At 42.1% G+C, this 15937-nt stretch overlaps 1 protein-coding gene across 3 annotated transcripts in view; it reads left to right on the top strand.

Moving 5' to 3' along the window:
- Positions 1-15937, top strand: part of SOX13 (SRY-box transcription factor 13) — a 152598-nt gene that overhangs the window by 38677 nt on the left and 97984 nt on the right. The gene's annotated exons all lie outside the window — the stretch shown is intronic.

Here is a 15937-nt window from a genome sequence, read left to right as displayed (position 1 = left end):
TGCTAATATTTTCCTTAAATCTGCTTCTCTGTTCATATCCTTCTTCCTGCTGTTGGGTTTCATCTGCCCCAGTGCTGCTGTATTGTCATTTATTATTCTACCTTGTTCTCTTTTTCTCTACCCCTATTTTCCTCTTTCTTTGTTAAAGGGACAGTCTAGTCAAAATTAAACTTTCATGATTCAGATAGGGCATGCAAATTTAAACAACTTTACAATTTACTTCTATTATCTAATTTGCTCAATTCTTTAAATATCCTTTTGTTGAAGAAATAGCAATGCACATGTGTGAGCCAATCACATAAGGCCTCTATGTGCAGCAACCAAGCAGCAGCTACTGAGCATATCTAGATATGCTTTTCAGCAAGTGATATCAAGAGAATTAAGCAAATTAGATTATAGAAGTAAATTAGAAAGTTGTTTAAAATGACATGTTCCTTCAAAATCACGAAAGAAAAAAATTTGGTTTCATGTCCCTTTAAGGGACATTCTAGATAAAACAAAAGGAAAATGCTCTGTGTTTAGCCTCTACAAAGTGTTAAAATACATAATCAAAGTTGTGCTCCTGTGCCTCTGCATATGAGGATACAGATGATGAGCCAATCAGGACCGAATACACATACATATGCTCCAATCACTGGCTACTTCCTCACCTAGAGAACAAGGGGAGTATCGGCTTGATGATCAAAACCTCGCTAGGATGGAGAGAAATCTCACAAAATCTTTTTTAGCGTTATATTGCAATGTATGTGTTTCTCCTTCACAGCCAGAACAGATAAACAGCTCTCATGCTATAATTTGCCTTTTGTAAAATGATGTGAGGGACCTCGCCGTACTGACGAGACGTCTTAGATCATCTCGCCATAGTGGAAAGCTTTAGCTCATTGGGCGCTATGTGTCTAATCCTTTTGAAGATGTTGCGAACACACACACAGTAAAAGATGGCGATTTCTTTAAAAATTAAAATGTTCTAGCAAAACAGAGCATTTTAATATTTTTACTAGAATATGCTTTAATTACCCATGAATTACCCATTTTTTCTGTTCTTTTTTTTCCAGTCTACCTCTCTTTCAACAGCTCCAGGTGCCCATTACATCTCATTCAATTTTCTCTCTCTCGCCTCCCCTTTTATATTCATAGACTTGCCCTACTTGATTCTCTTATTGTACCTCAGCATTCATACACTCACATCTCCTCTATGCATTTCTGACACCTACCCATTTATTTTTTCCCATCTCTCTAAAATTTTCTTTAGTATGTCTCATGTGTTTGCTCATTTACCGCTCCAGGTCACAGAACAATTTTTTTAATTTACTTTTTTATTTTTTTGTGTGTGCTAATTTCATTAAACTAATAAAATATGTCTATTTCCATTAAGACCACAATATCCTGCAGTACTTGTATTAGTAATGTTAGAAACATTTTAATTGGATATTAACCTCTTCACTGCTGAGCCATTTTTTTAACCTCTAGGCCGAAGCCATTTTTAGTATTTGGCACTCATTGGCTCCTTTTATAAAAGCCATCAACCATCAGTTTGGCTTCATTCTTGCTGCAAAGTTAATTCATAAATGAAAGTTAAAGGGACATGAAACCCAAATTATTTCTTTCATGATTTAGAAAGAGCAAGCAATTTCTCCAACATAGGTGTGTCCGGTCCACGGCGTCATCCTTACTTGTGGGATATTCTCTTCCCCAACAGGAAATGGCAAAGAGCCCAGCAAAGCTGGTCACATGATCCCTCCTAGGCTCCGCCTACCCCAGTCATTCTCTTTGCCGTTGTACAGGCAACATCTCCACGGAGATGGCTTAGAGTTTTTTAGTGTTTAACTGTAGTTTTTATTATTCAATCAAGAGTTTGTTATTTTGAAATAGTGCTGGTATGTACTATTTACTCAGAAACAGAAAAGAGATGAAGATTTCTGTTTGTATGAGGAAAATGATTTTAGCAACCGTCACTAAAATCCATGGCTGTTCCACACAGGACTGTTGAGAGCAATTAACTTCAGTTGGGGGAACAGTGAGCAGTCTCTTGCTGCTTGAGGTATGACACATTCTAACAAGACGATGTAATGCTGGAAGCTGTCATTTTCCCTATGGGATCCGGTAAGCCATGTTTATTAAGATCGTAAATAAGGGCTTCACAAGGGCTTATTAAGACTGTAGACTTTTTCTGGGCTAAATCGATTCATTATTAACACATATTTAGCCTTGAGGAATCATTTATTCTGGGTATTTTGATATAATAATATCGGCAGGCACTGTTTTAGACACCTTATTCTTTAGGGGCTTTCCCAAATCATAGGCAGAGCCTCATTTTCGCGCCGGTGTTGCGCACTTGTTTTTGAGAGGCATGACATGCAGTCGCATGTGAGAGGAGCTCTGATACTTAGAAAAGACTTTCTGAAGGCGTCATTTGGTATCGTATTCCCCTTTGGGCTTGGTTGGGTCTCAGCAAAGCAGATACCAGGGACTGTAAAGGGGTTAAAGTTAAAAACGGCTCCGGTTCCGTTATTTTAAGGGTTAAAGCTTCCAAATTTGGTGTGCAATACTTTTAAGGCTTTAAGACACTGTGGTGAAAATTTGGTGAATTTTGAACAATTCCTTCATGTTTTTTCGCAATTGCAGTAATAAAGTGTGTTCAGTTTAAAATTTAAAGTGACAGTAACGGTTTTATTTTAAAACGTTTTTTGTACTTTGTTATCAAGTTTATGCCTGTTTAACATGTCTGAACTACCAGATAGACTGTGTTCTGAATGTGGGGAAGCCAGAATTCCCATTCATTTAAATAAATGTGATTTATGTGACAATGACAATGATGCCCAAGATGATTCCTCAAGTGAGGGGAGTAAGCATGGTACTGCATCATTCCCTCCTTCGTCTACACGAGTCTTGCCCACTCAGGAGGCCCCTAGTACATCTAGCGCGCCAATACTCCTTACTATGCAACAATTAACGGCTGTAATGGATAATTCTGTCAAAAACATTTTAGCCAAAATGAACACTTATCAGCGTAAGCGCGACTGCTCTGTTTTAGATACTGAAGAGCATGACGACGCTGATAATAATGGTTCTGAAGGGCCCCTAACCCAGTCTGATGGGGCCAGGGAGGTTTTGTCTGAGGGAGAAATTACTGATTCAGGGAACATTTCTCAACAAGCTGAACCTGATGTGATTACGTTTAAATTTAAGTTGGAACATCTCCGCATTCTGCTTAAGGAGGTATTATCCACTCTGGATGATTGTGACAAGTTGGTCATCCCAGAGAAACTATGTAAAATGGACAAGTTCCTAGAGGTCCCGGGGCTCCCAGAAGCTTTTCCTATACCCAAGCGGGTGGCGGACATTGTTAATAAAGAATGGGAAAGGCCCGGTATTCCTTTCGTCCCTCCCCCCATATTTAAAAAATTGTTTCCTATGGTCGACCCCAGAAAGGACTTATGGCAGACAGTCCCCAAGGTCGAGGGAGCGGTTTCCACTTTAAACAAACGCACCACTATACCCATAGAGGATAGTTGTGCTTTCAAAGATCCTATGGATAAAAAATTAGAAGGTTTACTTAAAAAGATGTTTGTTCAGCAGGGTTACCTTCTACAACCAATTTCATGCATTGTCCCTGTAGCTACAGCCGCATGTTTCTGGTTCGATGAGCTGATAAAGGCGGTCGATAGTGATTCTCCTCCTTATGAGGAGATTATGGACAGAATCAATGCTCTCAAATTGGCTAATTCTTTCACCCTAGACGCCACTTTGCAATTGGCTAGGTTAGCGGCTAAGAATTCTGGGTTTGCTATTGTGGCGCGCAGAGCGCTTTGGTTGAAATCTTGGTCAGCTGATGCGTCTTCCAAGAACAAGCTACTTAACATTCCTTTCAAGGGGAAAACGCTGTTTGGCCCTGACTTGAAAGAGATTATCTCTGATATCACTGGGGGTAAGGGCCACGCCCTTCCTCAGGATCGGCCTTTCAAGGCAAAAAATAAACCTAATTTCTCCAACATAGGTGTGTCCGGTCCACGGCGTCATCCTTACTTGTGGGATATTCTCCTCCCCAACAGGAAATGGCAAAGAGCCCAGCAAAGCTGGTCACATGATCCCTCCTAGGCTCCGCCTACCCCAGTCATTCTCTTTGCCGTTGTACAGGCAACATCTCCACGGAGATGGCTTAGAGTTTTTTAGTGTTTAACTGTAGTTTTTCATTATTCAATCAAGAGTTTGTTATTTTCAAATAGTGCTGGTACGTACTATTTACTCAGAAACAGAAAAGAGATGAAGAATTCTGTTTGTATGAGGAAAATGATTTTAGCAACCGTAACTAAAATCCATGGCTGTTCCACACAGGACTGTTGAGAGCAATTAACTTCAGTTGGGGGAACAGTTTGCAGTCCTTTGCTGCTTGAGGTATGACACATTCTAACAAGACGATGTAATGCTGGAAGCTGTCATTTTCCCTATGGGATCCGGTAAGCCATGTTTATTACGATTGTAAATAAGGGCTTCACAAGGGCTTATTTAAACTGTAGACCTTTTTTGGGCTAAATCGATTGATATTAACACTTATTTAGCCTTGAGGAATCATTTATTCTGGGTATTTTGATATAATAATATCGGCAGGCACTGTTTTAGACACCTTATTCTTTAGGGGCTTTCCCAAAGCATAGGCAGAGTCTCATTTTCGCGCCGGTGTTGCGCACTTGTTTTTGAGAGGCATGGCATGCAGTCGCATGTGAGAGGAGCTCTGATACTTATAAAAGACTTCTGAAGGCGTTATTTGGTATCGTATTCCCCTTTGGGTTTGGTTGGGTCTCAGCAAAGCAGATACCAGGGACTGTAAAGGGGTTAAAGCTTAAAACGGCTCCGGTTCCGTTATTTTAAGGGTTAAAGCTTCCAAAATTGGTGTGCAATATTTTCAAGGCTTTAAGACACTGTGGTGAAAGTTTGGTGAATTTTGAACAATTCCTTCATGTTTTTTCGCAATTGCAGTAATAAAGTGTGTTCAGTTTAAAATTTAAAGTGACAGTAACGGTTTTATTTCAAAACGTTTTTTGTACTTTCTTATCAAGTTTATGCCTGTTTAACATGTCTGAACTACCAGATAGACTGTGTTCTGAATGTGGGGAAGCCAGAATTCCTATTCATTTAAATAAATGTGATTTATGTGATAATGACAATGATGCCCAGGATGATTCCTCAAGTGAGGGGAGTAAGCATGGTACTGCATCATTCCCTCCTTCGTCTACACGAGTCTTGCCCACTCAGGAGGCCCCTAGTACATCTAGCGCGCCAATACTCCTTACTATGCAACAATTAACGGCTGTAATGGATAATTCTGTCAAAAACATTTTAGCCAAAATGAACCCTTGTCAGCGTAAGCGTGGATGCTCTGTTTTAGTTACTGAAGAGCATGACGACGCTGATATTAATATCTCTGAAGGGCCCCTAACCCAATCTGAGGGGGCCAGGGAGGTTTTGTCTGAGGGAGAAATTACTGATTTAGGGAACATTTCTCAGCAGGCTGAATCTGATGTGATTACTTTTAAATTTAAATTGGAACATCTCCGCATTTTGCTTAAGGAGGTATTATCCACTCTGGATGATTGTGAAAATTTGGTCATCCCAGAGAAACTATGTAAAATGGACAAGTTCCTAGAGGTGCCGGGGCTCCCAGAAGCTTTTCCTATACCCAAGCGGGTGGCGGACATTGTTAATAAAGAATGGGAAAGGCCCGGTATTCCTTTCGTCCCTCCCCCCATATTTAAAAAATTGTTTCCTATGGTCGACCCCAGAAAGGACTTATGGCAGTCAGTCCCCAAGGTCGAGGGAGCGGTTTCTACTTTAAACAAACGCACCACTATTCCCATAGAGGATAGTTGTGCTTTCAAAGATCCTATGGATAAAAAATTAGAAGGTTTGCTTAAAAAGATGTTTGTTCAGCAGGGTTACCTTCTACAACCCATTTCATGCATTGTCCCTGTCACTACAGCCGCATATTTCTGGTTTGATGAACTGATTAAGGTGCTCGATAGTGACTCTCCTCCTTATGAGGAGATTATGGACAGAGTCAATGCTCTCAAATTGGCTAATTCTTTCACTCTAGACGCCTCTTTGCAATTGGCTAAGTTAGCGGCTAAGAATTCTGGGTTTGCTATTGTGGCGCGCAGAGCGCTTTGGTTGAAATCTTGGTCGGCTGATGCGTCTTCCAAGAACAAGCTACTAAACATTCCTTTCAAGGGGAAAACGCTGTTTGGTCCTGACTTGAAAGAGATTATCTCTGATATCACTGGGGGTAAGGGCCATGCCCTTCCTCAGGATCGGCCTTTCAAGGCAAAAAATAGACCTAATTTTCGTCCCTTTCGTAAAAACGGACCAGCCCAAGGTGCTACGTCCTCTAAGCAAGAGGGTAATACTTCTCAGGCCAAGCCAGCTTGGAGACCAATGCAAGGCTGGAACAAGGGAAAGCAGGCCAAGAAACCTGCCACTGCTACCAAGACAGCATGAAATATTGGCCCCCGATCCGGGACCGGATCTGGTGGGGGGCAGACTCTCTCTCTTCGCTCAGGCTTGGGCAAGAGATGTTCTGGATCCTTGGGCGCTAGAAATAGTCTCCCAGGGTTATCTTCTGGAATTCAAGGGACTTCCCCCAAGGGGGAGGTTCCACAGGTCTCAGTTGTCTTCAGACCACATAAAAAGACAGGCGTTCTTACATTGTGTAGAAGACCTGTTAAGAATGGGAGTGATTCATCCTGTTCCATTGAGAGAACAAGGGATGGGGTTCTACTCCAATCTGTTCATAGTTCCCAAAAAAGAGGGAACGTTCAGACCAATCCTAGATCTCAAGATCTTAAACAAATTTCTCAAGGTCCCATCGTTCAAGATGGAAACCATTCGAACTATCCTTCCTTCCATCCAGGAAGGTCAATTCATGTCCACGGTGGATTTAAAGGATGCGTATCTACATATTCCTATCCACAAGGAACATCATCGGTTCCTAAGGTTTGCATTCCTAGACAAACATTACCAGTTCGTGGCGCTTCCTTTCGGATTAGCCACTGCTCCAAGGATTTTCACAAAGGTACTAGGGTCCCTTCTAGCGGTGCTAAGACCAAGGGGCATTGCAGTAGTACCTTACCTGGACGACATTCTGATTCAAGCGTCGTCCCTACCTCGAGCAAAGGCTCACACGGACATCGTCCTGGCCTTTCTCAGATCTCACGGCTGGAAAGTGAACGTGGAAAAGAGTTCTCTATCCCCGTCAACAAGGGTTCCCTTCTTGGGAACAATTATAGACTCCTCAGAAATGAGGATTTTTCTAACAGAGGCCAGAAAGACAAAACTTCTGGACTCTTGTCGAATTCTTCATTCCGTTCCTCTTCCTTCCGTAGCTCAGTGCATGGAAGTGATCGGGTTGATGGTAGCGGCAATGGACATAGTTCCTTTTGCGCGCATTCATCTAAGACCATTACAACTGTGCATGCTCAGTCAGTGGAATGGGGACTATACAGACTTGTCTCCAAAGATACAAGTAAATCAGAGGACCAGAGACTCACTCCGTTGGTGGCTGTCCCTGGACAACCTGTCACGAGGGATGACATTCCGCAGACCAGAGTGGGTCATTGTCACGACCGACGCCAGTCTGATGGGCTGGGGCGCGGTCTGGGGATCCCTGAAAGCTCAGGGTCTTTGGTCTCGGGAAGAATCTCTTCTACCGATAAATATTCTGGAACTGAGAGCGATATTCAATGCTCTCAAGGCTTGGCCTCAGCTAGCGAGGACCAAGTTTATACGGTTTCAATCAGACAACATGACGACTGTTGCGTACATCAACCATCAGGGGGGAACAAGGAGTTCCCTAGCGATGGAAGAAGTGACCAAGATCATTCTATGGGCGGAGTCTCACTCCTGCCACCTGTCTGCTATCCACATCCCGGGAGTGGAAAATTGGGAAGCGGATTTTCTGAGTCGTCAGACATTGCATCCGGGGGAGTGGGAACTCCATCCGGAAATCTTTGCCCAAGTCACTCGACTATGGGGCATTCCAGACATGGATCTGATGGCCTCTCGTCGGAACTTCAAAGTTCCTTGCTACGGGTCCAGATCCAGGGATCCCAAGGCGGCTCTAGTGGATGCACTAGTAGCACCTTGGACCTTCAAACTAGCTTATGTGTTCCCGCCGTTCCCTCTCATCCCCAGGCTGGTAGCCAGGATCAATCAGGAGAGGGCGTCGGTGATCTTGATAGCTCCTGCGTGGCCACGCAGGACTTGGTATGCAGATCTGGTGAATATGTCATCGGCTCCACCTTGGAAGCTACCTTTGAGACGAGACCTTCTTGTTCAGGGTCCGTTCGAACATCCGAATCTGGTTTCACTCCAGCTGACTGCTTGGAGATTGAACGCTTGATTTTATCGAAGCGAGGTTTCTCAGATTCTGTTATCGATACTCTTGTTCAGGCCAGAAAGCCTGTAACTAGAAAGATTTACCACAAAATTTGGAAGAAATATATCTGTTGGTGTGAATCTAAAGGATTCCCTTGGGACAAGGTTAAGATTCCTAGGATTCTATCCTTCCTTCAAGAAGGATTGGAAAAAGGATTATCGGCAAGTTCCCTGAAGGGACAGATTTCTGCCTTGTCGGTGTTACTTCACAAAAAACTGGCAGCTGTGCCAGATGTTCAAGCCTTTGTTCAGGCTCTGGTTAGAATCAAGCCTGTTTACAAACCTTTGACTCCTCCTTGGAGTCTCAATTTAGTTCTTTCAGTTCTTCAGGGGGTTCCGTTTGAACCCTTACATTCCGTTGATATTAAGTTATTATCTTGGAAAGTTTTGTTTTTAGTTGCAATTTCTTCTGCTAGAAGAGTTTCAGAATTATCTGCTCTGCAGTGTTCTCCTCCTTATCTGGTGTTCCATGCAGATAAGGTGGTTTTACGTACTAAACCTGGTTTTCTTCCAAAAGTTGTTTCTAACAAAAACATTAACCAGGAGATTATCGTACCTTCTCTGTGTCCGAAACCAGTTTCAAAGAAGGAACGCTTGTTACACAATTTGGATGTTGTTCGCGCTCTAAAATTCTATTTAGATGCTACAAAGGATTTTAGACAAACATCTTCCTTGTTTGTTGTTTATTCAGGTAAAAGGAGAGGTCAAAAAGCAACTTCTACCTCTCTCTCTTTTTGGATTAAAAGCATCATCAGATTGGCTTACGAGACTGCCGGACGGCAGCCTCCCGAAAGAATCACAGCTCATTCCACTAGGGCTGTGGCTTCCACATGGGCCTTCAAGAACGAGGCTTCTGTTGATCAGATATGTAGGGCAGCGACTTGGTCTTCACTGCACACTTTTACCAAATTTTACAAGTTTGATACTTTTGCTTCTTCTGAGGCTATTTTTGGGAGAAAGGTTTTGCAAGCCGTGGTGCCTTCCATTTAGGTGACCTGATTTGCTCCCTCCCTTCATCCGTGTCCTAAAGCTTTGGTATTGGTTCCCACAAGTAAGGATGACGCCGTGGACCGGACACACCTATGTTGGAGAAAACAGAATTTATGTTTACCTGATAAATTTCTTTCTCCAACGGTGTGTCCGGTCCACGGCCCGCCCTGGTTTTTTAATCAGGTCTGATAATTTATTTTCTTTAACTACAGTCACCACGGTACCATATGGTTTCTCCTATGCTATTATTCCTCCTTAACGTCGGTCGAATGACTGGGGTAGGCGGAGCCTAGGAGGGATCATGTGACCAGCTTTGCTGGGCTCTTTGCCATTTCCTGTTGGGGAGGAGAATATCCCACAAGTAAGGATGACGCCGTGGACCGGACACACCGTTGGAGAAAGAAATTTATCAGGTAAACATAAATTCTGTTTTTCGTCCCTTTCGTAGAAATGGACCAGCCCAAAGTGCTACGTCCTCTAAGCAAGAGGGTAATACTTCTCAAGCCAAGCCAGCTTGGAGACCAATGCAAGGCTGGAACAAGGGAAAGCAGGCCAAGAAACCTGCCACTGCTACCAAGACAGCATGAAATGTTGGCCCCCGATCCGGGACCGGATCTGGTGGGGGGCAGACTCTCTCTCTTCGCTCAGGCTTGGGCAAGAGATGTTCTGGATCCTTGGGCGCTAGAAATAGTCTCCCAAGGTTATCTTCTGGAATTCAAGGGGCTTCCCCCAAGGGGGAGGTTCCACAGGTCTCAGTTGTCTTCAGACCACATAAAAAGACAGGCATTCTTACATTGTGTAGAAGACCTGTTAAAAATGGGAGTGATTCATCCTGTTCCATTAAGAGAACAAGGGGTTCTACTCCAATCTGTTCATAGTTCCCAAAAAAGAGGGAACGTTCAGACCAATCTTGGATCTCAAGATCTTAAACAAGTTTCTCAAGGTTCCATCGTTCAAGATGGAAACCATTCGAACTATTCTTCCTTCTATCCAGGAAGGTCAATTCATGACCACAGTGGATTTAAAGGATGCGTATCTACATATTCCTATCCACAAGGAACATCATCGGTTCCTAAGGTTCGCATTCCTGGACAAGCATTACCAGTTCGTGGCGCTTCCTTTCGGATTAGCCACTGCTCCAAGGATTTTCACAAAGGTACTAGGGTCCCTTCTAGCTGTGCTAAGACCAAGGGGCATTGCTGTAGTACCTTACTTGGACGACATTCTGATTCAAGCGTCGTCCCTTCCTCAAGCAAAGGCTCACACGGACATTGTCCTGGCCTTTCTCAGATCTCACGGATGGAAAGTGAACGTGGAAAAGAGTTCTCTATCTCCGTCAACAAGGGTTCCCTTCTTGGGAACAATAATAGACTCCTTAGAAATGAGGATTTTTCTGACAGAGGCTAGAAAAACAAAACTTCTAGACTCTTGTCGGATACTTCATTCCGTTCCTCTTCCTTCCATAGCGCAGTGCATGGAAGTGATCGGTTTGATGGTAGCGGCAATGGACATAGTTCCTTTTGCGCGCATTCATCTAAGACCATTACAACTGTGCATGCTCAGTCAGTGGAATGGGGACTATACAGACTTGTCTCCGAAGATACAAGTAAATCAGAGGACCAGAGACTCACTCCGTTGGTGGCTGTCCCTGGACAACCTGTCACAAGGGATGACATTCCGCAGACCGGAGTGGGTCATCGTCACGACCGACGCCAGTCTGATGGGCTGGGGCGCGGTCTGGGGATCCCTGAAAGCTCAGGGTCTTTGGTCTCGGGAAGAATCTCTTCTACCGATAAATATTCTGGAACTGAGAGCGATATTCAATGCTCTCAAGGCTTGGCCTCAGCTAGCGAGGGCCAAGTTCATACGGTTTCAATCAGACAACATGACAACTGTTGCGTACATCAACCATCAGGGGGGAACAAGGAGTTCCCTAGCGATGGAAGAAGTGACCAAAATCATTCTATGGGCGGAGTCTCACTCCTGCCACCTGTCTGCTATCCACATCCCAGGAGTGGAAAATTGGGAAGCGGATTTTCTGAGTCGTCAGACATTGCATCCGGGGGAGTGGGAACTCCATCCGGAAATCTTTGCCCAAGTCACTCAGCTGTGGGGCATTCCAGACATGGATCTGATGGCCTCTCGTCAGAACTTCAAAGTTCCTTGCTACGGGTCCAGATCCAGGGATCCCAAGGCGGCTCTAGTGGATGCACTAGTAGCACCTTGGACCTTCAAACTAGCTTATGTGTTCCCGCCGTTTCCTCTCATCCCCAGGCTGGTAGCCAGGATCAATCAGGAGAGGGCGTCGGTGATCTTGATAGCTCCTGCGTGGCCACGCAGGACTTGGTATGCAGATCTGGTGAATATGTCATCGGCTCCACCTTGGAAGCTACCTTTGAGACGAGACCTTCTTGTTCAGGGTCCGTTCGAACATCCGAATCTGGTTTCACTCCAGCTGACTGCTTGGAGATTGAACGCTTGATCTTATCGAAGCGAGGGTTCTCAGATTCTGTTATCGATACTCTTGTTCAGGCCAGAAAGCCTGTAACTAGAAAGATTTACCACAAAATTTGGAAAAAATATATCTGTTGGTGTGAATCTAAAGGATTCCCTTGGGACAAGGTTAAGATTCCTAAGATTCTATCCTTCCTTCAAGAAGGATTGGAAAAAGGATTATCTGCTAGTTCCCTGAAGGGACAGATTTCTGCCTTGTCTGTGTTACTTCACAAAAAGCTGGCAGCTGTGCCAGATGTTCAAGCCTTTGTTCAGGCTCTGGTTAGAATTAAGCCTGTTTACAAACCTTTGACTCCTCCTTGGAGTCTCAACTTAGTTCTTTCAGTTCTTCAGGGGGTTCCGTTTGAACCCTTACATTCCGTTGATATTAAGTTATTATCTTGGAAAGTTTTGTTTTTAGTTGCAATTTCTTCTGCTAGAAGAGTTTCAGAATTATCTGCTCTGCAGTGTTCTCCTCCTTATCTGGTGTTCCATGCAGATAAGGTGGTTTTACGTACTAAACCTGGTTTTCTTCCAAAAGTTGTTTCTAACAAAAACATTAACCAGGAGATTATCGTACCTTCTCTGTGTCCGAAACCAGTTTCAAAGAAGGAACGTTTGTTGCACAATTTGGATGTTGTTCGCGCTCTAAAATTCTATTTAGATGCTACAAAGGATTTTAGACAAACATCTTCCTTGTTTGTTGTTTATTCCTGTAAAAGGAGAGGTCAAAAAGCAACTTCTACCTCTCTCTCTTTTTGGATTAAAAGCATCATCAGATTGGCTTACGAGACTGCCGGACGGCAGCCTCCCGAAAGAATCACGGCTCATTCCACTAGGGCTGTGGCTTCCACATGGGCCTTCAAGAACGAGGCTTCTGTTGATCAGATATGTAGGGCAGCGACTTGGTCTTCACTGCACACTTTTACCAAATTTTACAAGTTTGATACTTTTGCTTCTTCTGAGGCTATTTTTGGGAGAAAGGTTTTGCAAGCCGTGGTGCCTTCCATTTAGGTGACCTGATTTGCTCCCTCCCTTCATCCGTGTCCTAAAGCTTTGGTATTGGTTCCCACAAGTAAGGATGACGCCGTGGACCGGACACACCTATGTTGGAGAAAACAGAATTTATGTTTACCTGATAAATTACTTTCTCCAACGGTGTGTCCGGTCCATGGCCCGCCCTGGTTTTTTTTTTTAATCAGGTCTGATAATTTATTTTCTTTAACTACAGTCACCACGGTACCATATGGTTTCTCCTATGCAAATATTCCTCCTTAACGTCGGTCGAATGACTGGGGTAGGCGGAGCCTAGGAGGGATCATGTGACCAGCTTTGCTGGGCTCTTTGCCATTTCCTGTTGGGGAAGAGAATATCCCACAAGTAAGGATGACGCCGTGGACCGGACACACCGTTGGAGAAAGTAATTTATCAGGTAAACATAAATTCTGTTTTTAAACAACTTTCTAATTTACTTCTATTATCTATTTTGCTCCATTTTCTTGATATCCTTTGCTGAAAAGCATATTTAGAAAGGCTTAGTAGTTGCTGATTGGTGGCTGCACATAGATGCCTCGTGTGATTGGTTCACCCATGTGCATTGATATTTCTTCAGCAAAGGATATAGAAAGAATGAAGCAAATTAGATAATAGAAGTAAATTTGAATGTTGTTTAAAATTGTATTCTCTACCTGAATCATGAAAGAAATTTTTTGGCTTTAGTGTCCCTTTACTAAAGAGTCACCTCAAAATAAAATAACCATTTAAATAGTATTCCTGTATGGTTGCACAAACGTCTTTTGGGATAAATCAGACCCCTATTTTTCATGTCTCTTGTGTGCCAACTATTTTTTTTTTTTTGTTTTACAATATAAAGAAAATTATTTAATGTAATATCACAGTACAGGGTACATTAAATTGCAAGGTGTGTAAGGTGGTATAGTTTATCATAAGTGCTCATGTTTTATTAATTTTTCATCAGGTAGAGTATTAAATTAGCATTTTTTTTTTTTTTAATTTTTTTTTTTAATTTTTATTGAAATATCATTCGAGGGTACAGAAAAAAAAACAAGGAAAGTCAATTATTATCACATCAGTTACAAAATAAGGGAAAAATACCAATTCTTCATTAACATATTGAATTAGACTCTAGTACACTTTATACTTATGATCCTTTAAACAACAAAAAATGACATTTAAATCTTGTTGTCAATGAAAATTAATCTTACTAACTAACTCCCTAGAACCTCCTGGAGTGGACAATCAGCCGTGTGTGCCAACTATTGAGTGTATTTTCAAAGTTGCCATTCTTTCAAGAATTTTGTACATTATGCCAAATAACTTTTTTTTTTCTCTTAAAAATAAAAAGCAAACACCATTGAAGTCACAAGAAACTGACCTCTGGTACTATTGAGAATACAGAGATTATAGTGAACAAGAATAGACGCACTACACCATTGTATCCCCTCACTTTGTTTATTATACTAAACAGTTGTAATCATTAACGCGTTGGTGTCTATTTGCTTCATTGATCATATGCAACATTTTTTTTTTGGGGGGGGGAAATGTTGACTGTTGATGACATACTTATTAGATGTGAGCAATGGCTCCTTTTCCTGTCTCTGGAATACTATTGGATGGTGGCGTTAAGAAATGGTGCCATAACATTTAAAGGGATAGTCTACTCCAGAATAGTTATTGTTTTAAAAGATAGATAATCCCTTTATTACTCATTCCCCAGTTTCGCATAACCAACACAGTTATATTTATACACTTTTTATCTCTGTGATTACCTTGTATATAATCATCTGCAGACTGCCCCCTTATTTTAGTTCTTTTGACAGACATGCATTTTAGCCAATCAGTGCTGACTCCTAGGTAACTTCATGTGCGTGAGCACAATTTTATCTATAACACCCTCTAGCTGTGAAAAATGTTAAAAATGCCCTGAGATAAGAGGTGTCATTCAAGGGTTTAACAATTAGCATATTATCTACCTAGGTTTAGCTTTTAACAAAGAATACCAAGAGAGCAAAGCAAATTTGATGCTAAAAGTAAATTGGAAAGTTGTTTAAAATTGCATACCCTATCTGAATCATGAAAGTTTAATTTTGAGTAGACTGTCCCTTTAACCCTTTGAAAGCTAAGCACTTTCCCACCTGGGTGCTAAGCTGATTTAAGGGATTTTTTATTTTTTGAAATATATATATTTTTTTACTCTCTCCCCCCCCCCCCCCCCCCAGATCCCAAAGACTGAGATACAGGCTTCTAAGCAGCATGACCTCTTTCCCTATATTTGTCATTGTCATTTTTAAATAACGTTGCGCAGTGACGTCATCACATCATTGCGCGCGATGTCACTGCGCAAAATGTGAAGCCCCGGTGATGCCTGGCACTATAGAGGCCCAATTGCCGGGGTAGGAGCGGGTGGGAGCTCCCAGACCTCCCTCAAGGTGGGAGAGTGCTAGCGACAGCTCTGAGCCGTCGGTAGCACCTGAGTAGGAAACTCTGTGACGGCTCAGACGTTGTTAGCACTGAAAGGGTTAAACATAAATTTCAGTGAGTTTTCTGTGTTACACACACATTTATATATTGTTTTGTTTTTTTAATTGAACAATACTGTTAGAAAATGACTATATTTTGCAGAAATATGCAAAAAAGGGGGGAAAAAAACAGCAAACAAATCCATCATATTGGTTGCAAAAAATTATTTTTTTTGTGTCTATTGTAATAGTGTGCTTGGTAAACATCAACATGGAACATTATTTCCAAAATCATATTTTTATCTTGCATCTTCCTAAAATGCATTTTCCAACAACATCTAGTAACTGAACATAACTTTGCACCATCTTACATTTTAAGCAAAAAAACATTTGTAGTTATAAAATATCTCATCATTAAATGATTAGATATTTTTTAAACATACCCAAAACGCTGTTTCACCAAGGGGGGGATTTATCTCCTTTTAACAATGGATGCATGTACCCTGCCTAAACTCACTTAGTATAGTTAAAAAAAAAAATTCTCAAAA

This window comes from Bombina bombina, chromosome 3 (genome assembly GCF_027579735.1).
Source record: "Bombina bombina isolate aBomBom1 chromosome 3, aBomBom1.pri, whole genome shotgun sequence".
In the NCBI taxonomy this organism is placed as follows: domain Eukaryota; kingdom Metazoa; phylum Chordata; class Amphibia; order Anura; family Bombinatoridae; genus Bombina; species Bombina bombina.
This window is presented reverse-complemented; position numbering and strand designations above follow the sequence as displayed.